Source organism: Ranitomeya imitator, chromosome 6 (assembly GCF_032444005.1).
Source record: "Ranitomeya imitator isolate aRanImi1 chromosome 6, aRanImi1.pri, whole genome shotgun sequence".
Taxonomy (NCBI): Eukaryota; Metazoa; Chordata; class Amphibia; order Anura; family Dendrobatidae; genus Ranitomeya; species Ranitomeya imitator.
The window spans coordinates 450,297,481-450,321,480 of NC_091287.1; the positions used below are offsets into that span (position 1 = coordinate 450,297,481).

Below are 24,000 nucleotides of genomic sequence, written 5' to 3' on the forward strand. Positions count from 1 at the left end.
TGTGGTGAGAACTTTGAATGCCCAAGTGCTTCACAGAAGTTTAGAATGCAGAGTCGTGAAAATAAAAAATATTTTTTTTTCCCACAAAAAAGATGTTGTAGCCCCCAAGTTTTTATTTTCTCAAGGGTAACAGGAGAAATTGGACCACTAAAGTTGTTGTCCAATTTATCCTGAGTATGCTGATGCCCCATATGTGGGGGTAAACCACTGTTTGGGCGCACGGCAGAGCTCGGAAGGGAAGGAGCGCCGTTTTGGAATGCAGACTTTGATAGCATGGTCTGTGGGCGTTATGTTGCGTTTGCAGAGCCCCTGATGTACCTAAACAGTAGTAACCCCCCACAAGTGACCCCGTTTTGGAAACTAGACCCCCCAAGGAACTTATATAGATGTGTGGTTAGAACTTTGAATGCCCAAGTGCTTCACAGAAGTTTATAATGCAGAGTCATAAAAAAAAATATATATATATATTTTTCCACAAAAAGGATTTTGTAGCCCCCAAGTTTTTATTTTCACAAGGGTAACAAGAGAAATTGGACCCCAGAAGTTGTTGTCCAATTTATCCTGAGTATGCTGATGCCCCATATGTGGGGGTAACCCACTGTTTGGGCGCACGGCAGAGCTCAGAAGGGAGGGAGCACCATTTGACTTTTTGAGCGCAAAATTGGCTATCGTGTTTGGAGACCCCCTGATGTACCTAAACAGTGGAAACCCCCCAATTCTAGCTCCAACCCTAACCCCAACACACCCCTAACCCTAATCCCAACCTGATCCATAATCCTAATCACTAACCCTAACCATGATCACAACCCTTACCCCAAAACAACCCTAATGTCAACCCTAACCATAACCCTAATCAAAACCCTAAATCCAATACACCCCTAATCCTAATCTCAACCCTAACCTCAAACCTAACCCTAATCCCAATACACCCCTAATCACAACCCTAACCTTAACCCTAATCCCAAACCTAACCCTAATCCCAAGCGTAACCCTAATGCCAACCCTAACCCTAATACCGACCCTAATCCAAACCCTAACCCTAATCCAAACTCTAACCCTAACTTTAGCCCCAACCCTAGCCCTAACTTTAGCCCCAACCCTAACCCTAGCCCTAAGGCTACTTTCACACTTGCGTTGTTTGGCATCCATCGCAATCCGTCGTTTTGGACAAGAAACGGATCCTGCAAATGTGCCCGCAGGATGCGTTTTTTGCCCATAGACTTGTATTGCCGATGGATCGTGACGGATGGCCACACGTCGCGTCTGTCGTGCACTGGATCAGTGTTTTGGCGGACCGTCAGCACAAAAAAAGTTCAATGTAACATTTTTTTGTACGTCGCATCCGCCATTTCTGACCGCGCATGCGTGACCGTAACTCCGCCCCCTCCTCCCCAGGACATAGATTGGGCAGCGGATGCGTTGAAAAACTACATCCGCTGCCCACGTTGTGCACAATTTTCACAACGTGTGTCGGTATGTCGGGCCGATGCATTGTGACGGCCCCGTACCGACGTAAGTGTGAAAGAAGCCTAACCCTAAATTTAGCCCCAACCCTAACTCTAAATTTAGCCCCAACCCTAACCCTAAATTTAGCCCCAACCCTAACCCTAAATTTAGCCCTAACCCTAGCCCTAACCCTACCCCTAACCCTACCCCTAACCCTACCCCTAGCCCTAACCCTACGCCTAGCCCTAACCCTACCCCTAACCCTAGCCCTAACCCTACCCCTAACCCTACCCCTGACCCTAACCCTAACTCTACCCCTAACCCTACCCCTAACCCTACCCCTAATTTTAGCCCCAACTGCTCTTCTCCTGCCGGCCGGCAGATGGAGACAGATGGCGGGCGCACTGCGCATGCGCCCGCCATTTTCTTTTGCCGGCGGCCAGGAGGAGCAGCAGGAGGACCCAGGGACACAGGTGAGTATGGCAGGGTTCCCGAATCCCCCTATTTCTCTGTCCTCTGATGTGCGATCACATCAGAGGACAGAGAATTACACTATGACTTTTTTTTTTTTTTTGCGGTCGCCGGTAAACAGTTAATTACCGGCGATTGCAAAACAGGGGTCGGTAAAACCGACCCCGATCATGCTCTTTGGGGTCTCGGCTACCCCCAGCAGCCGAGACCCCAAAGATTCTCGCGGGGCCGGCCGGCGGGCGCACTGCGCATGCGCCCGCCATTTTGAAGATGGCGGCGCCAACCGGGAGCCACGAGGAGCATCGGGGGAGATAGGTGAGTATCGGGGGGCTACCTGGGACCCCTTTTCTCTGTCCTCCGATGTGCGATCACATCGGAGGACAGAGAAATTAAAAAGAGATCGCGTTTTTTTTTTTTTTTTGCGATCGCCGGTAAACGGTTAATTACCGGAGATCGCAAATGCGGGGTGGGTTAAAAACCCCCCGAATCATGTTCTCCGGGGTCTCGGCTACCCCCGGCGGTTTAAGTACCCTTAGCGGCCGCCGTTAAAAGGCGTATCGGCGGTCGCTAAGGGGTTAAAGCATGACATACAAAACAGAGACAAATAATGCATTATCAAAAATGTGCTAAAAATGCATGTATAAAAAACCTCTGAAAAACGCAAGTAACCTAATTTACTGAACGCACCACTCCTGTGTGTTTCTTTCAGCACTGGAGCGGTGCTACTAAATTAAGATCTCTTCCCCCCCGTCTTATACTTATGCACCGCTCTCTTCACCTTTTTTCGGCTTTGCTTCAAACCCGTGGAGCTCTCTTTTGACAGCAACTTCTGACTGACCGGAAGTCTGCTGCTATGTCACAAGCTCTCAGTGTAAGTCTATGAGAACAGAACGAGGCTCACATAGACTTGTATTGAGCTGCGACAAACGTTCCGCACAGCAAACACTGGAGCGATCCGGCAGGTCACAAACTACCGGAGGCCGACGGTGATAGAAGAGGAAGACGGCGGTAGGTAAGTATCAGACTAAGTGATGGGACCTTAGATTCAAAGCACCACTACAGTGGTAAAAAAAAACAAACAAAATAACTCTGGAGAGGTACCTTAATAGGTGCAGAAATGGTGCAGAAAATCTGCAACATCTGCATCATGGCAATATAGGCTTGAAGTACTTACAGTTTTTCTTCACAATGTTTCTGTTTTATTGGCACAGATACCGTAGTTCACGCATAAAACCACAGCTTACATATTCCAGGCTCAGACTCCTCTTAGTCACAGCATAGCAGACATTACCACAAAGGAATGCTGGAGTATAAGGGGACATTCACACCTACCAGAATTGCTGCAGCTTATCAGTAGCTATTTACACTTGGAAAATGAACACCAGAATGCAGTAGCAGCACATAAGGTATGATAAGATTTCAACAAATGTGCTGGGGAAATTTTCTGCACTAACATTGACCTGGGTGGTAGTGATGAGCGAACGTGCTTGGATAAGGTGTTATCTGAGCATGCTTAGGTGCTAACAGAGTGACTTTGGCGTGCTGGAAAAATATGTTTGTGCTGCTGCAACTGCGTGTCTTACAGCTGTTAGGCTGTGTTCACACGTTGCGGTTTTTTCGCGGTTTTTCCCGATAAAAATGCTATAAAACCGCAAAAAAAAAACGCATACAATAAGCATCCCATCATTTAGAATGAATTCCGCATGTTTTGTGCACATGATGCGTTTTTTTCCGCAAAAAAAACGCATGCCGCACAAAATCCGGACATGCTCTAGCTTTTTGCGTTTTTTTTGCGGATTTCCCACTCCAAAATGCATTGGGAAGTGTCCGGAAAAAAACGCGTCAAAACCGCGGCAAAAACGCGGCAAAATCGCGGCAAAAACGCATGCGGTTTTCTTGCGGATTTCATGCAGAAAATGTCCGGAATTCTCAGGAATTTTCTGCATGAATTCCTGAACATGTGCACATAGCCTTAGACTACCTTGACACCTGCAGGGATTGCCCGTTAAGATGTGAAATAAATCGCAGCAGCAATAGTTTCAATAGATCAGATGAGACTTGCCTATTCAAGTCTATGGGTGCGTGAAAACAATTAGATGCCACAGTACATAATGATTAAGAACTGCTGCTGTAAAAAACGTATTGTATACAGACTGCACACAGATGACAAGTGAGAAAAAATTGTCCAAGTTTTCTGGACAAAACTCTGAAAGATTATGTGATACGCTTGTGTGAACCAGCCATTTCAAGGATACATACAGTAGGGAACATAAGTATTTGATACACTGACGATTTTGCAAGTTTTCCCACCTACAAAGAATGGAGAGGACTGAAATTTTTTATCATGGGTACACTTCAACTGTGAGAGACAGAATCTAAAAATTAAAGGCAGAAAATCACATTGTATGATTATAGAATTTTATTGCATGAAATTTGAGCACCTATCAACCAGCAAGAATTCTGTCTCACAGACCTGTTAGTTTTTCTTTAAGCCCTCCTACTCTGCACTCATTACCTGTTTGAATGTAATAATAATTTTTATTTATATAGCGCCAACAAATTCCGCAGCACTTTACAATTAAGCGGGGACATGTACAGACAATAAATTCAGTACAAGTTAAGACAATTTAAACAGTGACATTAGGGGTGAGGTCCCTGCTCGCAAGCTTACAATCTACAAGTATTACCCTTATAAATATAAGACACCTGTCCGCACACTCAGTTAATCACACTCCAACCTCTCCACCATGGCCAAGACCAAAGAGCTGTCTAAGGACCCCATGGACAAAATTGTAGACCTGCACAAGACTGGGATTGGCTGCAGGACAATAGGCAAGCAGCTTGGTGAGAAGGCAACAACTGTTGGCACAATTATTAGAAAATGAAAGAAACACAAGATGACTGTCAATCTTCCTCTGTCTAGGGCTCCATGCAATGTCTCGCCTCATGGGGTAAGGATGATTCTGAGAAAGGTCACTTATCAGCCGATAACTACGCAGGAAGACCTGGTCAATGACCTAAAGATAGCTGGGACCACAGTCTCAAACATTACAATTTGTAACACACTACGTTGTCATGGATTAATATCCTGCACACACCCAAGGTCCCCCTGCTCACACCAGCACATGTCCACACCCATTTGAAGTTCGCCAATGAGAATCCGGATGATCCAGAGGAGGCATAGGAGATGGTCATGTGGTCAGATTATACCAAAATAGAACTATTTGATATCAACTCCATTCTCCGTGTTTGTAAGAAGGATGAGTACAACCCCAAGAACACCATCCCAACCGTGAAGCATGCTGGGGGAAACATCACAGTTTGGGGGTACTTTTCCACAAATGGGACAGGACTTATGCTTAGTATTGAAGGGAGGATGGATGGGGTCATGTACCTAGAGATTTTGGCCAACAACCTCCTTCCCTCAGTAAGGGCATTGAAGGTGGGTCATGTCTGGGCCTTCCAGCATGACAAGAACCCAAAACACACAGCCAGGGCAACTAATGCTTAAGAAGCATCTCAAGGTCCTGGAGTGGTCTAGCCAGTATCCAGACCTGAACCCAATAGAAAATCTTTAGGGGGAGCAGAAACGCAATGTTACCCAGCAACAGTCCCGAAACCTGAAAGATCTGGAGAAGATCAGTATGGAGGAGTGGAACAAAATCCCTGCTTCAGTGTGTGCAAACTTGGTCAAGAACTGGGAAACATCTGACCTCTGAAATGCAAACAAAGGTTTCTGTACCAAATATTAAGTTCTGTTTTTCTATTGTATCAAATATTTATTTCATGCAATAAAATGCTATTTAATCATTTAAAAATCATGCAATGTGATTTTCTGGTTTTTATTTTTAGATTCTGGCTCTCACAGTTGAAGTGTACCTACGATAAAAATGACAGACCTGTCCATTCTTTGTAGGTGGGAGAACGTGCAGAATCGTCAGTGTATCAAATACTGATTTTCCCCCTGTAGGTGATAGTTTCTATATACAGTGGCATGTAAAAGTTTGGTAAAAAGTACTCTTATTGTGAACAGTTAAGCAAGTTGAAGAATATATGATCTCTAAAAGGCCTAAAGTTAAAGATGACACATTTCCTTTGTATTTTAGGCACAATTTTTTTTTAACATTTCACATTTTAAAATTACAAGAAGGAAAATGAGCCGATGCAATAACTGTAATTTTTACCAGGAGTGGCCAAACTTTTACATGCCATTGTCTACAGCCAATAATTCTGATATGAAGACATCAGCTGTGCACACTGCAACCTGTAAAATGATGATAATTACCTGCAAAATAATCTGTATAAATTTCTTCAGCTTCAGAAAAATCATGGACGACTTTAATTTTTTTTTTACAAACAAATCAAAAAAGTGTCCTTTATTTACAGACTGTCCTGGAATTTCTGGAGTTTCTTAGATAGCTGAAATGAATGTTATGTTGTGATCTTGAAAATATATTACCGTATATTGATTTTCCTTCCATGTACATAAACAGTTAATTCTTTCAGCGCTAAATAAGGCAACTTCTAGCAACTGATCCGCAGTGGTTTCCCTGACGACTCCAGATGTTGCTTCATAAAGAATCTATAGGATGATTATTGACTACAGATACATTGTATGGAACAACCCATCACTGCTCTGAGCATTCTCACATTGTTATCATGATGATTAACCAGATCCTGTTTCATATTTTAAGGGGATGTTCTCCTTTTCAGGGAATAAATGCTATTTTTTTCCAATATATTTTCCATTTTTCATTAAATATCTGCCGTGGGTCAGCTGTCACTCCCAACTCCCCTATTCACATGAATGCTCGGCAAAGTGATTCTTCATATTAAAAATAAAACTTGTACATAAAATATTTATGCTGTTTGAATGTCTGTCCTATAGTGACTCAAAAAAACATTTTTTTTTAAAAATCTGCAATACAGATCCACAATATTTATTTTAAGGGTGTGGTCACGGGATTCTCTGAGGGGCCTAGCTCACAGGACTCTCTGGGGGCGTGGTTCACAGGACTCTCTGGGGGCGTGGTTCACAGGACTCTCCTGGGGTGTGGTTGATAGGACTCTGGGGGCGTGGTGCACAGGACTCTCTGGGGGCGTGGTTCACAGGACACTCTGGGGGGCGTGGTTCACAGGACTCTCTGGGGACGTGGTTCACAGGACTCTCCTGGGGCGTGGTTCACAGGACTCTCTGGGGGCGTGGTTCACAGGACTCTCCTGGGGTGTGGTTCATAGGACTCTGGGGGCGTGGTGCACAGGACTCTCTGGGGGCGTGGTTCACAGGACACTCTGGGGGCGTGGTTCACAGGACTCTCTGGGGACGTGGTTCACAGGACTCTCCTGGGGCGTGGTTCACAGGACTCTCTGGGGGCGTGGTTCACAGGACTCTCCTGGGGTGTGGTTCATAGGACTCTGGGGGCGTGGTGCACAGGACTCTCTGGGGGCGTGGTTCACAGGACACTCTGGGGGCGTGGTTCACAGGACTCTCTGGGGACGTGGTTCACAGGACTCTCCTGGGGCGTGGTTCACAGGACTCTCCTGGGGCGTGGTTCACAGGACTCTCTGGGGGCGTGGTTCACAGTATTCTCTGGGGGCGTGGTTCACAGGACTCTCTGGGGGCGTGGTTCACAGGACTCTCTGGGGGCGTGGTTCACAGTATTCTCTAGGGGCGTGGTTCACAGGACTCTCCTGGGGTGTGGTTCATAGGACTCTGGGGGCGTGGTGCACAGGACTCTCTGGGGGCGTGGTTCACAGGACACTCTGGGGGCGTGGTTCACAGGACTCTCTGGGGACGTGGTTCACAGGACTCTCCTGGGGCGTGGTTCACAGGACTCTCCTGGGGCGTGGTTCACAGGACTCTCTGGGGGCGTGGTTCACAGTATTCTCTGGGGGCGTGGTTCACAGGACTCTCTGGGGGCGTGGTTCACAGGACTCTCTGGGGGCGTGGTTCACAGTATTCTCTAGGGGCGTGGTTCACAGGACTCTCCTGGGGCGTGATTCACAGGACTCTCCTGGGGCGTGGTTCATAGTATTCTCTAGGGACGTGGTTCACAGGACTCTCCTGGGGCATGGTACACAGTATTCTCTAGGGGCGTGGTTCACAAGATTTTCTGGGGGCGTGGCTCACAGTATTCTCTAGGAGCATGGCTCACTGGATTATCTAGAGGTGTGGCTCACAAGATTCTCTGGGGGCGTGACTCACAGGATTCTCTGTGGGCATGACTCACAAGATTCTCTGGGGCGTGGCTCACTGTATTATCTAGGGGCGTGGCTCACTGGATTATCTAGGGGCGTGGCTCACTGGATTATCTAGGGGTGTGGCTCACAGGATTCTCTTGGGGCGTGGCTCACAGGATTCTCAGCATGGCTCACATGATTTTCTGGGGGTCTTGCTCTCAAAATTCTCTGGGGAGCATGGCTCACAGGATTCCTCTGGGGGTGTGGCTCACAGGATCCTTTGGGGCGTGGCTCACAGGATTCTCTGGGGCATGGTTTATATGATTCTCTGGGGGGCGTGGCTCACAGGATTTTCTAGGGGCATGTTTTTACCCTGCTCTGCATGATTACCCTGTGATCAACGCCCTTTAGGTAAATAAATACCATAAAAAGTAGCACTGAATAGAAAGACCCATATCTCTGGAACTGTATTGCAGATTTAAAAAAAAAACTTAAGTGAGCAACAGTAATAAAATAACAGCAAACATTGGTCACTTTTGAGCAAGCTATATAACTTTACCATTAATAAAGGTTTTGGTCAAAACCAAATTTTTTTTTCCAAAGACTGAGACTGCCTTAAGGCGGGTGCCCATGATCTGGAACTAGCAGCGCATGTTCGCTACGTCAAAAGAGCTGCCATCTATTGAATGCAGGTAAATCCGCATGTGATCACTGAACTGTGCGGATTAACCGCCTCCAATACATTCTATTGGTGACATTTCTCTTGTGAACACTAGCGTCTCTATCGAGAGAAATTGACATGCTGCGGTCTGGAGAGACGCGCCTCATGTCAGTCTCCACGGGTGATCCGCAGGCGACTGTGGTTGCATAGTGGGCATAGGACTTCTTGAAATCCCATCCACTATGCTGTAACATCTGGACGCTGTGGGTTTGACGCTTCATAAACCCACAGCAATTACTGATTGCGGTCACATACCCTAAAAGTTATTTACCTCCCACCCCACTCATGTGGTTTCTCAAATAACATTTTGATACTTTTCCATTCTTCTAGCTAATTTCTGACTTCTTTCTCCACAAACTATATTTCCCACAGTGCTTTTGCTCTCGCTCTTACCATTTCTTAGAAGCATTTCCACCCATTCCACTGCCCTCTAACTATTCTGTTATTTCTGCCCTTGATAAGAAAACAGAGACCTTGTAATAAAGCACAAGTGTGAAGGGAGAGCTGTATTGGATCGCTTTGTATAATGGGGGAGGTTGATTACAATGATCCGATTAGATAATTCATCTACACTTATTGGATGTCTGGAATTGTACATGTGCACAGGGCACATCGGGCCGGCCGGTTGGCGCCCACAGTTTGACATGTGCAGTAGCAGATTCCTTCTTAGGCCTCATTCACACATCAGTTTTTTAAGCACAAGTGCTTTTGTTTTTTTTTTCACTGATAGTTTATGGGGCTGTCAACATGTCAGATTTTTTCTTCATACCAAGTGGTCCATATGCAACCACAGAGACATGTCTGATATTGATCCGAGTAAGGATCAAAATTGACAATGCAAGTCTATGGATTAAGCCATGTTCACACATTCAGTATTTGGTCAGTATTTTACATCAGTATTTGTAAGACAAAATCAGGATTGGAACAATTTTTTTTGACTTACAAACAAACACTAATGTAACTGCGATTTTTAGTATTTATATGCAATTTACTAATATAGATTATTTTTATAGGATTTATTGGTTTTCCCCATTCCTCTGTGTCTTAGGCCATGTTCACACAATGCGTTTTTTACTGCGGAACCGCCGCGATTTTGCCGCTGCGGGTCCGCAGCTGTTTTCCATGCAGGGTACAGTACAATGTACCCTATGGAAAACAGGAACCACTGTGCACATGATGCGGAAATTCACTAAAAAAGCCGCGCTGAATAGCTGCGGTAAAAAAGAAGGACCATGTCACTTCTTTGTGCGGAACTGCAGCGGTTCTGCACCCATTGACCTCCATTGTGAGGGACAAACCCGCAGTAAAACCCGCAGACGAAAAAAATATCTGCGGGTTTTCTGCGGTTTGTGGTGCAGAACCGCTGCAGCAGGAAGTGCGTGGGCGGAGTGTGGCTGCCCCCCCGTGCTCCAATCCCACCCCCCCATGCTCCGATGCCACCCCCCGTGCTCCGACGCCCCCCCATGCCCTCATCTCCCCCCCTTATACTTACCGGGCCTCCCGGTGTACATCCGTCCGTCTTCTCCCTCGGCGTCGCCATCTTCCAAAATGGCGGGCGCATGCGCAGTGCGCCCGCCGAATCTGCCGGCCGGCAGATTCGTTCCAGGCACATTTTGATCACAGTGGTAACCTCACAGTGATCAAAATAAAAAAAAAGTAAATGACCCCCCCCCTTTATCACCCCCATAGGTAGTAACAATAATAAAATAAAGAATTTTTTTTTTCCCCCCACTACAGTTAGAACTAGGGTTAGGGTTAGGGGTAGGGTTAGGGGTAGGGGTAGGGGTAGGGGTAGGGGTAGGGTTAGGGTATTTTCAGCCATTTTAACCCTAAAAAAACTTCCTAGAAAACACACAGACTCTGCAGAGAAAACTGCATAAAAAAACCGCACTAAAAACCGCACCAAAAAACGCACCAAAAACGCACCAAAAAACGCACCTGCATTTTCTGCCAAGAGCTGCGGTTTTTAGTGCAGAAAAAACAGCAGGGAAATCAGGAACGTGTGAACATGGCCTTAACCTTCTTTCACTCCCAATAAAAGTTTTTTGTTTACCTTTCCCCTCCCCAGTTTTCTACACGTTCCGTTCATCTCACTAAATTAGAATATCATCAAAAAGTTAATTTATTTCAGTTCTTCTTTACAAAAAGTGAAACTCATATATTATATAGAGTCATTACAAACAGATCTATTTCAAGTGTTTATTTCTGTTAATGTTGATGATTATGTGTTGTGGATTCTGTTTTTGGGCTCCCTCTGGTGGTTACAGATGGTACTTGGTGACTTGTGTTCTCTGCGGTCTCTGGTGTCCACCTGTTCTATCAGGATATGGGAGTTTCCTATTTAACCTGGCTTTCTTGTCATTTCCTCGCCGGCTATCAATGTAATCAGTGTGTCTTGTTACCTCTGCTTCCCGCTTCTGTAATCTTCAGGACAAGCTAAGTTTTTGATTTTCCTGTTCCACGTTTTGCTTAATTTTTGTCTTAGTCCAGCTTGCAGATATGTGATTCCTTTTTGCTGGTTGCTCTAGTGGGCTGATATTACTCCTCATGTTCCATGAGTTGGCACATGAGTTCAAGTAATTTCAGGATGGTTTTTTGTAGGGTTTTTCGCTGACCGCGCAGTTCACTTTTGTATCCTCTGCTATCTAGCTCTAGCGGGCCTCATTTTGCTGAATCTGTTTTCATAACTACATATGTGCTTTCCTCTTATTTCACCGTCATTACATGTGGGGGGCTGCTATTTCTGTGGGGTGTTTCTCTGGAGGCAAGAGAGGTCTGTGTTTCTTCTAATAGGGGAAGTTAGTCCTTCGGCTGGCGCGAGACGTCTAGGAATCATCGTAGGCACGTTCCCCGGCTACAGCTAGTTGTGTGTTTAGGTTCAGGATCGCGGTCAGCTCAGTTTCCATCACCCTAGAGCTTGTTTTGTTTTTTGTGCTTGTCCTTTTGTGATCCCCTGCCATTGGGATCATGACAGTATAGCCGGCCAAAAAGTGGTAATCGTATTGGCTGAAGTAGGAGGAAAAATAGTCTGAGGGAGTTTTTTTTTTTTTTTTTCCCCCCTCAGAGTTTGCTGCCTAGCCTTAATTGCAGCCTGGCTGCGTCTTACCTCCTCTTAATCCTTGAATGGCTCTGACCTCAGCTGTTTATCATGGACGTCCAGAGTTTGGCTTCCAGCCTGAATAATCTTGCTGCTAAGGTTCAAAATATACAAGATTTTGTTGTACATGCTCCTATGTCTGAACCTAGAATTCCTATCCCAGAGTTTTTTTCTGGAGATAGATCTAGTTTTCTGAATTTTAGGAACAATTGCAAGTTGTTTCTTTCTTTGAAATCTCGCTCTTCTGGAGACCCTGCTCAGCAAGTCAAGATTGTTATATCTTTCCTGCGGGGTGACCCTCAGAATTGGGCATTTGCATTGGCACCAGGGGATCCTGCGTTGCTCAATGTGGATGCGTTTTTTCTGGCATTGGGTTTGCTCTATGAGGAACCTAACCTAGAGATTCAGGCTGAAAAAGCCTTATTGGCTCTCTCTCAGGGGCAAGATGAAGCAGAAATATATTGTCAGAAATTTCGGAAATGGTCGGTGCTTACTCAGTGGAATGAGTGCGCCCTGGCTGCAAAATTCAGAGATGGCCTTTCTGAGGCCATTAAAGATGTTATGGTGGGGTTCCCTGCGCCTACAGGTCTGAATGAGTCTATGACTATGGCTATTCAGATTGATCGGCATTTACGGGAGCGCAAACCTGTGCACCATTTGGCGGTGTCTTCTGAACAGGCACCTGAGACAATGCAATGTGATAGAATTCAGTCCAGAAGTGAACGGCAAAACTATAGGCGGAAAAATGGGTTGTGTTTTTATTGTGGTGATTCAGCTCATGTTATATCAGCATGCTCTAAACGCACAAAAAAGGTTGATAAGTCTGTTGCCATTAGTACTTTACAGTCTAAGTTCATTCTGTCTGTGACTCTGATTTGTTCATTATCAGCCATTTCCGTCGATGCCTATGTGGATTCAGGCGCTGCCCTGAGTCTTATGGATTGGTCATTTGCCAACCGCTGTGGGTTTAGTCTGGAGCCTCTGGAAGTCCCTATTCCTTTGAAAGGAATTGACTCTACACCTTTGGCTATGAACAAACCTCAGTACTGGACACAAGTGACCATGCGTATGACTCCCGTTCATCAGGAGGTGATTCGCTTTCTGGTACTGTATAATTTACATGATGTCTTAGTGCTTGGTCTGCCATGGTTACAAACTCATAACCCAGTCTTGGACTGGAAAACGATGTCTGTGTTAAGCTGGGGATGTCAGGGGGTTCATGATGATGCACCTCCGATTTCTATCGCTTCATCTACTCCTTCTGAGGTTCCTGTATTTTTGTCTGATTATCGGGATGTTTTTGAGGAGCCTAAGCTCAATTCGCTTCCTCCTCACAGGGATTGCGATTGTGCTATAGATTTGATTCCTGGCAGTAAATTTCCTAAAGGACGTTTGTTCAATCTGTCAGTGCCAGAGCATACTGCTATGCGGGATTATGTTAAGGAGTCCTTGGAAAAGGGACATATCCGTCCATCTTCGTCCCCTTTGGGAGCAGGTTTTTTTTTCGTGGCCAAAAAAGATGGTTCCTTGAAGCCTTGTATAGATTACCGTCTTTTGAATAAGATTACAGTCAAATATCAATATCCTTTGCCATTGTTGACTGATTTGTTCGCTCACATTAAGGGGGCTAAATGGTTCACTAAGATTGATCTTCGGGGTGCGTATAATCTTGTGCGGATAAAGCAGGGTGATGAGTGGAAAACCGCATTTAATACGCCTGAGGGCCATTTTGAGTATTTGGTGATGCCTTTTGGACTTTCTAATGCTCCTTCTGTCTTCCAGTCCTTTATGCACGATATTTTCCGTGAATATCTGGATAAATTTATGATTGTGTATTTGGATGATGTTTTGGTTTTTTCTGATGACTGGGAGTCCCATGTTCAGCAGGTCAGGAAGGTGTTTCAGGTCCTGCGGGCCAATTCTTTGTTGTAAAAGGTTCAAAGTGTCTCTTTGGAGTCCAGAAGATTTCTTTTTTGGGGTATATTTTTTCCCCTTCTACTATTGAAATGGATCCCGTCAAGGTTCAGGCTATTTGTGACTGGACGCAGCCTACATCTCTTAAGAGTCTACAGAAGTTCTTGGGCTTTGCTAATTTTTATCGTCGTTTCCTAACTAATTTTTCTAGTGTTGTTAAGCCTTTGACGGATTTGACTAAGAAGGGTGCTGATGTTGCTGATTGGTCTCCTGCGGCTGTGGAGGCCTTTCAGGAACTTAAGCGCCGGTTTTTTTCTGCTCCTGTGTTGCGTCAGCCAGATGTTTCGCTTCCTTTTCAGGTTGAGGTTGATGCTTCCGAGATTGGAGCGGGGGCGGTTTTGTCGCAGAGAAGCTCCGATTGCTCAGTGATGAAGCCATGTGCGTTCTTTTCTAGAAAGTTTTCGCCCACTGAGCGGAATTATGATGTTGGTAATCGGGAGCTTTTGGCCATGAAGTGGGCATTTGAGGAGTGGCGTCATTGGCTTGAGGGTGCTAGACATCGTGTGGTGGTCTTGACTGATCACAAAAATCTGATTTACCTTGAGTCTGCCAAGCGTCTGAATCCTAGACAGCCTCGTTGGTCACTGTTTTTCTCCCGTTTCGATTTTGTGGTTTCATACCTGCCAGGTTCAAAGAATGTGAAGGCGGATGCTCTTTCTAGGAGTTTTGTGCCTGACTCCCCTGGAAATTCTGAGCCCACTGGTATCCTTAGGGATGGGGTGATTTTGTCGGCTGTCTCCCCAGACTTGCGACGTGCTTTGCAGGAGTTTCAGGCGGATAAACCTGATCGTTGTCCGCCTGAAAGACTGTTTGTTCCGGATAATTGGACCAGTAGAGTCATCTCCGAGGTCCATTCTTCTGCGTTGGCAGGTCATCCTGGAATATTTGGTACTAGAGACTTGGTGGCCAGGTCTTTTTGGTGGCCTTCCTTGTCGAGGGATGTGCGTTCTTTTGTGCAGTCTTGTGAAGTTTGCGCTCGGGCTAAGCCTTGCTGTTCTCGGGCCAGTGGATTGTTGTCACCTTTGCCTATCCCGAAGAGGCCTTGGACGCACATTTCCATGGACTTTATTTCGGATCTCCCTGTCTCTCAAAAAATGTCCGTCATCTGGGTTGTGTGTGACCGCTTTTCTAAGATGGTTCATCTGGTACCCTTGCCTAAGTTACCTTCCTCCTCTGAGTTGGTCCCTCTGTTTTTTCAGAACGTGCTTCGTTTGCATGGGATTCCGGAGAACATCGTTTCTGACAGGGGATCCCAGTTTGTGTCTAGATTTTGGCGGACGTTCTGTGCTAAGATGGGCATTGATTTGTCCTTTTCGTCTGCATTCCATCCTCAGACGAATGGCCAGACGGAACGAACTAATCAGAACTTGGAAACTTATTTGAGGTGTTTTGTTTCTGCTGATCAAGATGACTGGGTTACCTTTTTGCCGCTTGCCGAATTTGCCCTTAATAATCGGGCTAGTTCTGCTACCTTGGTTTCTCCTTTCTTTTGTAATTCTGGGTTTCATCCTCGTTTTTCCTCTGGTCAGGTGGAGCCTTCTGATTGTCCTGGAGTGGACATGGTGGTGGATAGGTTGCATCAGATTTGGAGTCATGTGGTGGACAATTTGAAGTTGTCCCAGGAGAGGGCTCAGCAGTTTGCTAATCGCCGTCGCCGCGTGGGTCCTCGACTTCGTGTTGGGGACTTGGTGTGGTTGTCTTCTCGTTTTGTTCCTATGAAGGTCTCTTCTCCTAAGTTCAAGCCTCGGTTCATCGGTCCCTATAGGATCTTGGAAATTCTTAACCCTGTGTCGTTTCGTTTGGATCTCCCGGCATCGTTTGCTATTCATAATGTGTTCCATCGGTCGTTGTTGCGGAAGTATGAGGTTCCTGTTGTTCCTTCGCTTGAACCTCCTGCTCCGGTGCTGGTGGAGGGAGAATTGGAGTATGTTGTGGAGAAGATCTTGGATTCTCGTGTTTCCAGACGGAAACTCCAATATTTGGTCAAGTGGAAGGGTTATGGTCAGGAGGATAATTCTTGGGTGGTTGCCTCTGATGTTCATGCTGCTGATTTGGTCCGTGCATTTCATAGGGCTCATCCTGGTCGCCCTGGTGGTTCTCGTGAGGGTTCGGTGACCCCTCCTCAAGGGGGGGGTACTGTTGTGGATTCTGTTTTTGGGCTCCCTCTGGTGGTTACAGATGGTACTGGGTGACTTGTGTTCTCTGCGGTCTCTGGTGTCCACCTGTTCTATCAGGATATGGGAGTTTCCTATTTAACCTGGCTTTCTTGTCATTTCCTCGCCGGCTATCAATGTAATCAGTGTGTCTTGTTACCTCTGCTTCCCGCTTCTGTAATCTTCAGGACAAGCTAAGTTTTTGATTTTCCTGTTCCACGTTTTGCTTAATTTTTGTCTTAGTCCAGCTTGCAGATATGTGATTCCTTTTTGCTGGTTGCTCTAGTGGGCTGATATTACTCCTCATGTTCCATGAGTTGGCACATGAGTTCAAGTAATTTCAGGATGGTTTTTTGTAGGGTTTTTCGCTGACCGCGCAGTTCACTTTTGTATCCTCTGCTATCTAGCTCTAGCGGGCCTCATTTTGCTGAATCTGTTTTCATAACTACGTATGTGCTTTCCTCTCATTTCACCGTCATTACATGTGGGGGGCTGCTATTTCTGTGGGGTGTTTCTCTGGAGGCAAGAGAGGTCTGTGTTTCTTCTAATAGGGGAAGTTAGTCCTTCGGCTGGCGCGAGACGTCTAGGAATCATCGTAGGCACGTTCCCCGGCTACAGCTAGTTGTGTGTTTAGGTTCAGGATCGCGGTCAGCTCAGTTTCCATCACCCTAGAGCTTGTTTTGTTTTTTGTGCTTGTCCTTTTGTGATCCCCTGCCATTGGGATCATGACAATTATGGCTTACAGCCAATGAAAACCCAAAAGTCATTATCTCATGAAATTAGAATAAATAACAAAAAACATATGCAAAGGCTTCCTAAGCGTTTAAAATTTTTTAGAGCACTTCATGCTTCCCTCTGCCGACAAGCTTTTTGGAGATGGAAATTTCATTCTCCAACAGGACTTGGCACCTGTCCACACTTCCAAAAGTACCAATACCTGGTTTAAAAACAAACAACACCATCACTGTGCTTGATTGGCCAGCAAACTCGTCTGACCTTAACCCCATAGAGAATCTATGGGGTATTGTCAAGAGGAAGATGAGATACATGATCAGACCCAACAATGCAGACGAGCTGAAGGCTGCTATCAAAGCAACCTGGGCTTCCATAACATCTCAGCAGTGCCCCAGGCTGATCGCCTCCATGCCACGCCGCTTTGATGCAGTAATTGATGCAAAAGGAGCCCAGACCAAATATTGAGTGCATTTACTGAACATACATTTCAGTAGGCCAGCATTTCAGATTTTTAAATGATTTTTCAAGCTGGTGCTATAAAGTATTCTAATTTACTGAGATAATGACTTTTGGGTTTTCATTGACTGTAAGCCATAATCATCCACATTATCAGAAATAAACACATGAAATAGATCACGCTGTTTGTAATGACTCTATATAATACACGAGTTTCACTTTTTGTATTGAAGAACTGAATTAAATCAACTTTTTGATGATAATCTAATTTAGTGAGAAGCACCTGTATTTAATGGATAGTTTTGTGTATTTGTTTGTTAATAAGCAAAAATTTCAATAAAAATATTTGAACAACAAATACTAATGTAAAATACTGACCAAATACTGAATGTGCGCATGTGGACTAAGTGAAAACATCTGACAGAATTTGGATGTCATCTGTGTGCTGTCCTTTTCCCACTGCCTGATAGAAGAAGGTGGAGAACCTTTTTTTTTCTCATCAGTGAAAAAATGTAACACTTCTGAAATTCTCCACAGATTGTTACATTGTAGGATTCTTCTACCATAAGCTGATTTACCAAAGAGACAAATTGATTCCTATGGGCAGGTCCATGGATCTAAATAGCTCGCTGCCTGGACATGCGTTTTTTTCTCAAAAACTATTGCATACAGGACATGAGGGATGAATTTCATGTGATATATGCAACTTGCAAAATGAATGCTAAGCATAAAAATTAGATGGAATATTTATCTTGTGGAGATCCCCATCCATCCGTGTTATCTTCTGATGATTGTATAATAATGCTATGGCTGTTTGGCAGGATGTCAGCATCTACATCCTGTAATGAGCGGCTGTGCTCCGTCAGCAGATGTACAATGTGATTGCACCTGCGTTCTGCTGCTGGTAACTGTAGATATGACTCTTTCCTTGTGAGACTGGAGCCTACATCCATGAAGTAATGAATGCAGATACACAGCAGCACGCACACACCATTACCCAAGGGACGGCTGGGCTTCTAAGAGTTGACACTATCCTTGGTGAAATGAATGTCTTGGAAAATCTTACAGGGACACTGTCACCTGAATTTGGAGGCAATCTTGCCTTGTGCAGGCGTGTTCTACGGAGGACAGAGAATGAACTTCAATCGAATATTGCAGCCAGCATGCAGCCAGCGGGTAAGGAAAGGGTGAATCAAACACCCCAAAACCCAGCCTCCATGGCTGAAGATTGTTCCCTCCAAATTCAGGTGACAGTGTCCCTTAAGCCATTGATTGGATTCACTATTTTCCAAGGAGTTAATATCTGATAGTGTTTAATTTGTTATTTCCTATTACTATCAAATACTCGGGAGCTGTCTTTGGCAACCTGCTGCTATGGTCATCATTAACCCATTATCTACCAATGTCCTTTTTTTGGGACAGCTAATCTTTAGCTTCTAGCAACTAAGATTTTATAATATTTATAATTAGGTCCAATTTTTTTGTGTTGTGTTTGTAAAATGAATGTTTTCAAAATAGGAAATCATGTCATTGTCATTTTTAATTGAATATTGGGACCACCTTTTCTGAAAAATCCGTACTTGTAAACATTTTAATTTGTCAAGTAATGGGTTAAATAAGTGCTGAGCTAACAGTCAGTATTCTTACATGGCCAATTTCTTCAGATTGGCGCAGAACGGAGAAAATAAGAGGTAGAGCTGCTTACAGTGCTGACATTTCTTTTCAGGGCCATGGCATGGGTTAATAACGGATACTGTCAGTATATGTATGATGCTTTTATGTCATCCTCATGTTCATGTGAGTTTCGAGTTTATTATTTTTACATTATCCAAAATAGTGCTCCACTATGACTGTCCCTGACCCTATGTGCTGCTAGGACATATGGAGGTCATAGTTCCCCGCTCGGGACCCCCCTCTATGAGCCAGATTGGACAGGACTGGCAATTGTTTTGTAGGGCTGGCAAGTAATATCCTAGCGCAGCAGGAGGACTGTGTACCAGACGTAGCTGCCCCATGCCAATAGCGGCTTATTGCTGGGGGTTAGAGGAGCTGGACCTGCCGCCGTCCTCTGATCACTCCGCCAGTTTATTTTTACAACTGAACGTGTCTGTGAGATGATCCACAGAGAAATTGGTAAATCATTAGCTATGAAACTGAACCTAGACTATGTATGTGTGCATGACTTCAAAATTACATTATATTGTACTGCTGTGAGTATATTGTAATGCGGCCGTCTTTGATTTAATATCTAACATTAGAGGTGCTGTCCATTCTTCTTGATATTATTTTGATCCTATGAAACATTTAATATACTTGGTATTTCCGGTCCCACCAAGATTTTTCCTCTATGTATAGAGTGGAGCAGGGATAGAACTAGAGATCTCTACACAATGAGCTGCAGTTTACACAGATTATGTCATCAGAAACAACCTGTTGTTTAAATTAGATTTTACATACAGGTCCTTCTCAAAAAATTAGCATATAGTGTTAAATTTCATTATTTACCATAATGTAATGATTACAATTAAACTTTCATATATTATAGATTCATTATCCACCAACTGAAATTTGTCAGGTCTTTTATTGTTTTAATACTGATGATTTTGGCATACAACTCCTGATAACCCAAAAAACCTGTCTCAATAAATTAGCATATTTCACCCATCCAATCAAATAAAAGTGTTTTTTAATAACAAACAAAAAAACCATCAAATAATAATGTTCAGTTATGCACTCAATACTTGGTCGGGAATCCTTTGGCAGAAATGACTGCTTCAATGCGGCGTGGCATGGAGGCAATCAGCCTGTGACACTGCTGAGATGTTATGGAGGCCCAGGATGCTTCAATAGCGGCCTTAAGCTCATCCAGAGTGTTGGGTCTTGCGTCTCTCAACTTTCTCTTCACAATATCCCACAGATTCTCTATGGGGTTCAGGTCAGGAGAGTTGGCAGGCCAATTGAGCACAGTAATACCATGGTCAGTAAACCATTTACCAGTGGTTTTGGCACTGTGAGCAGGTGCCAGGTCGTGCTGAAAAATGAAATCTTCATCTCCATAAAGCATTTCAGCCGATGGAAGCATGAAGTGCTCCAAAATCTCCTGATAGCTAGCTGCATTGACCCTGCCCTGGATGAAACACAGTGGACCAACACCAGCAGCTGACATGGCACCCCACACCATCACTGACTGTGGGTACTTGACACTGGACTTCAGGCATTTTGGCATTTCCTTCTCCCCAGTCTTCCTCCAGACTCTGGCACCTTGATTTCCGAATGACATGCAAAATTTGCTTTCATCAGAAAAAAGTACTTGGGACCACTTAGCAACAGTCCAGTGCTGCTTCTCTGTAGCCCAGGTCAGGCGCCTCTGCCGCTGTTTATGGTTCAAAAGTGGCTTTACCTGGGGAATGCGGCACCTGTAGCCCATTTCCTGCACACGCCTGTGCACGGTGGCTCTGGATGTTTCCACACCAGACTCAGTCCACTGCTTCCTCAGGTTCCCCAAGGTCTGGAATCGGTCCTTCTCCACAATCTTCCTCAGGGTCCGGTCTCCTCTTCTCGTTGTACAGCGTTTTCTGCCACATTGTTTCCTTCCAACAGACTTACCATTGAGGTGCCTTGATACAGCACTCTGGGAACAGCCTATTTGTTGAGAAATTTCTTTCTGGGTCTTACCCTCTTGCTTGAGGGTGTCAATGATGGCCTTCTTGACATCTGTCAGGTCGCTAGTCTTACCCATGATGGGGGTTTTGAGTAATGAACCAGGCAGGGAGTTTATAAAAGCCTCAGGTATCTTTTGCATGTGTTTAGAGTTAATTAGTTGATTCAGAAGATTAGGGTAATAGGTCGTTTAGAGAACCTTTTCTTGATATGCTAATTTATTGAGACAGGTTTTTTGGGTTATCAGGAGTTGTATGCCAAAATCATCAGTATTAAAACAATAAAAGACCTGACAAATTTCAGTTGGTGGATAATGAATCTATAATATATGAAAGTTTAATTGTAATCATTACATTATGGTAAATAATGAAATTTAACACTATATGCTAATTTTTTGAGAAGGACCTGTATATATTTTTAAACATTTTATGTTTTTTTTATCAATCTGTTTTTTTGATCTCGAGTCATGGTGATTTAGGGAGATTGATATTGTGCAAGCCTAGATAGGTCCACCAGGGTCTTCTCTGCTGTTGTCTTGATAGTATTGGTTGCTGGTCTTCCTCTTCGCGTTGTTCCTTCTATTCTTCCGACCATGATGTCTTTCTTCAGTGATCGCTCTCTTTGAATGATGTATCCAAAGTCGGTAAATTGTCTCTTTAGATAGGAAGAGGACTAGAACTCTAGTGTCACCTTTTGGAAGTAGCAATGCTAAAAGTCAATGTCGACGCTTTAACGAGCCTTGCCACATGACTTAGGATAAAAGCCAAAACCAGAATCTCGAATTGCAGACACTGTGTGTTTGGGGGTATTGCCCATCATCAATGCAAAGTATGAGATCTGGTTTGGCTGGATGAGAAGCGTCTGACCGAGATCCAAGGGGTAACGATTCTCCTTGCGGAGACATGTCGGGATGAGGAGACTTCATAGCTTGGTGATCCTTGCTTCAAGTGACTTCTGGCCTCATTTGTTTTCAAATGGATTTATTTAATCTTCTTGCCTTCCATGGTATTGATAACATTCGTCTCCAGCGCCACATTTCGAAAACGTCAATTTTTCTTCTGTCTTGTTTTTTTTTATTGTCCAGTTTTACATCCATATGCTATCTATTTATCTATACATATAAAATTCTTGCAGTTCTCGCACCCTTAGGACGAATATTACACTCCGACTTCCTGTTCTTCATATGGACATTAGCCACTGTAGACTGAATCAGACCCCAGGTTTTGTTTTTATATAAGCGTTATCTGAGCATAAAGAACATTACAACAAATTCTGAAAAAAAAAAAAAATGGATTGAAGTAATAGGCCATTTTCTGATGACACATTCCCTTTAACACAATTATTTGATAACACCCTGGCTATGAACTGTTATCACTGAGTGAAGCCTCGTCTGACCATACAATTCTGCAGATACAACCTATGTAGTGGAGATGTAAATATGACTTAGGCCACGTTCACACGTTCCTGATTTCCCTGCTGTTTTTTCTGCACTAAAAACCGCAGTTCTTGGCAGAAAACGCAGGTGCGTTTTTTGGTGCGTTTTTGGTGCGTTTTTTGGTGCGGTTTTTGATGCGGTTTTTTATGCAGTTTTCTCTGCAGATTGTCTGTGTGTTTGCTAGAAAGTTTTTTTAGCTAGGAAGTAAGGGTTAAAATGGCTGAAAATACCCTACCCCTAACCCTACCCCTAACCCTAACCCTAACCCTAGTTCTAACTGTAGTGGGGGAAAAAAAAAATTCTTTATTTTATTATTGTTACTACCTATGGGGGTGATAAAGGGGGGGGGGGGTCATTTACTTTTTTATTTTATTTTGATCACTGTGAGGTTATCACAGTGATCAAAATATGCCTGGAACGAATCTGCCGGCCGGCAGATTCGGCGGGCGCACTGGGTATGCGCCCGCCATTTTGGAAGATGGCGGCGCCCAGGGAGAAGACGGACGGACGGACACCGGGAGGCCCGGTAAGTATAAGGGGGGGGAGATGAGGGCATGGGGGGGGGGGCGTCGGAGCACGGGGGGGGTGGCATCGGAGCATGGGGGGTGGGATTGGAGCACGGGGGGACAGCCACAATCCGCCCACGCACTTCCTGCTGCAACGGTTTCTGCACCACAAACCGCAGAAAACCCGCAGATATTTTTTCGTCTGCGGGTTTTACTGCGGGTTTGACCTCACAATGGAGGTCTATGGGTGCAGAACCGCTGCAGTTCCGCACAAAGAAGTGACATGGTCCTTCTTTTTTCCCGCAGCAATTCAGCGCGTTTTTTTTCGGGATTTTCCGCAATGTGGGCACAGCGGTTCTTGTTTTCCATAGGGTAACATTGTACTGTACCCTGCATGGAAAACAGCTGCGGACCCGCAGTGGCAAAATCGCGGCGGTTCCGCACTTAAAAACGCATAGTGTGAACATGGCCTTATAGTTGCAGCTGGACATATCAGGGGCATATTTATAGGGTCGCTCTCAGGCCTGGAGCCTTGGGGTCCGCCTGCCCCATAAAATAACACTAGGAGCTTCTAGCTATTCCTCAGGTAGCAGTTTATCATTCTTGCCATAGAAAAGTCCCAAGTGGAAGTGGCAGATTTTCTTTTATGACATCCATTATGTCCTAAGAGGACAAGTAGAAGGCAGTTGTTATGTAAAGCAACTCGTTAAAGGCGGTATACCAAGATTGCAAGTTATCAAATATTAACGGGATTGGTGATCTTTTTTTTGCTGGAATTTGAGTACAATCCTATAAAAGTTCAATTTTCCAATAGAGATGTGACACTGAATATGGCGATTTTGACAGATGGTAAAAATAAAAGCTTATCATGGCCGTGGTCATAGTTTGATGATGTATTTTTATTTCTGAGATGATTGAAAGTCTCCTTGCAGTGACCTGGATTCTGTGCCCTTTTTCCTGACAGTATGATTTGCTGTGGATGATTTCAGAATGTCTTCAGAGACCTCTCTTTCAGAGGCAAAAAGCTAAATATGATTCCATGGCTTCATGACTTATTAATGAATTTCAACATTTCGGAAGTTTTCATGTATCATCTTAACCAGACCTGGGCAAAGTGTGGCCCGACACCGTGTCTGTTCCACCCCAGACAGATACAGCCAGAGGTC

The 24,000-nt window shown here is 44.6% G+C and overlaps 1 protein-coding gene across 1 annotated transcript in view; it reads left to right on the top strand.

Moving 5' to 3' along the window:
* Window positions 1-24,000, top strand: part of SLCO5A1 (solute carrier organic anion transporter family member 5A1) — a 172,725-nt gene that overhangs the window by 90,337 nt on the left and 58,388 nt on the right. The window lies entirely within an intron of this gene.